Below are 1,784 nucleotides of genomic sequence, written 5' to 3' on the forward strand. Positions count from 1 at the left end.
CAACCTCAATGTTATAAGATGAATAGTTTAAGCCTATCAAGTAGATGTACATGGATAAGAATAAAATTCAAATTCTGTTTTTCTACCTTTGAAAGGTTAAACACGGTTGCAAAAAGGGGAAGCAATTATTTCAAAAGTTGAAAAACAAAAATTGCTCGTAGTTTTGAAAGGGTCAAAATATAAGAAAGAAGTAAGACTTCTTATTTACCCATATAGTTATAGAAAGTTAAATTTCTACTTCTTCATCATAAGTATTTGATACTTGATGATTAATCTCATATTTGTTGAAATATAAAGAGTTTTAAAGAAGCAAAACATTAACTATAAGTGAAGTTCACCTATGTCTGGAATGGAACAAATTGTTTCATTGACTATAAGAGCTTATGCTTGGACTTAAACTTAACTTGATATGGAACCAAATAATTGTTATTAAATTCCATATAAAATAGAAACATTAAATCATAAATCTTGTATTGACAAGAGAAGGATTATGTAGTTGAATGATAGACAAATATTGTCCTATTGTCCTAATAATGTTTTCTATACAATGTACTAATCAAGTAATGGATTTGAGTTCCATGATCTTGATAAGCTAGTCTATAACATATGAGAAAAGGATCAAATGAGATTTGAACCTTTTGTATATCATTGGCATCACTGTTTAGTACAAACAAGTGTGATTCACATTTCCAAAATCCATGGATATGGACTATTGGACTCATTTGGTTTTATATCATTTGAAGGATGTGAGTTCCACCTTTCAAAATAGATTAGTATACTGGTAAAGGTGAAAAGGACACATAATCTATTTGAGTTGATATACATATGAGATGTATATGGAGCACTAAACATATTTGCTGGATATTTTATTTCTCTTACTTCATCTAACATTACTAATTAATAGTATATGAGAAAAGTGTATTTGACACAATTCAAGAAATTTTTGAAATTGTTCAAAGAGTTTAACAATGAAGTAAAAGAAATAGGATTGAAAAGTATAAAGACCATATGAGTAAGTCGTGATGGTAAATGCTTGATTAATGAGTATAATTATTATTTATATCGCTTCATGTTTGACATGAATCGATCTAAAATAGTTTGGTTATAACTCATTGACTCTTGATGTTAAATTAAATTACAGTTATTCTTCACCCACTACAAGTTCCAATAGAGTAATCATAAAGACACCATATTAGATATGGAGGTAAGAGTACCTAGTTTTTGACTTTATGATAATTTGAGGTTATATGGTTTATTAGATAAACTAAACTACAAATTAAATGAATGTACATTTGTGGAGGTACCCTAAGGAAACTAAGGGATACTGATTATACATCACCTTTCATGACAAAAGTCGTTTGTCTCTAGATCTGGAGTATTCCTATTAAAGGAGTATGTCTCTGCAGGAGCCAATGGGAGTGTTGTAGAACTTGAATTAAGTCAAGTACCACAAAATATACATGTATCTTTAAGAATGGAACATGAACTAATTCAACAAAGGGTTGTTGTTAAATCACCAGTCCGAGTAGCACAAGATCTAGATGAGTTTGATATGTCATATCACTACAATGAGTAACATGATTTTGTCATGGCTCAACAAGGTGTTATGATTTTCATGGTAGATGAGCCCCAAACTTACTAGAAGGTCGTAAATGGCCTGAACTTTGAGAAATGGCTAAATGCCATGAGATCTTATAAAGAATCCATGTACACAAACCATATATGGATATTGGTTAAATCATCCAAATGAGTATGACTCATGAGATGAATGTGAGTTTTCTTGT

The sequence above is a fragment of the Medicago sativa genome, chromosome 6, assembly GCF_051527215.1.
Source record: "Medicago sativa cultivar Bolivia chromosome 6, Bolivia_mono, whole genome shotgun sequence".
Lineage (NCBI taxonomy): Eukaryota > Viridiplantae > Streptophyta > Magnoliopsida > Fabales > Fabaceae > Medicago > Medicago sativa.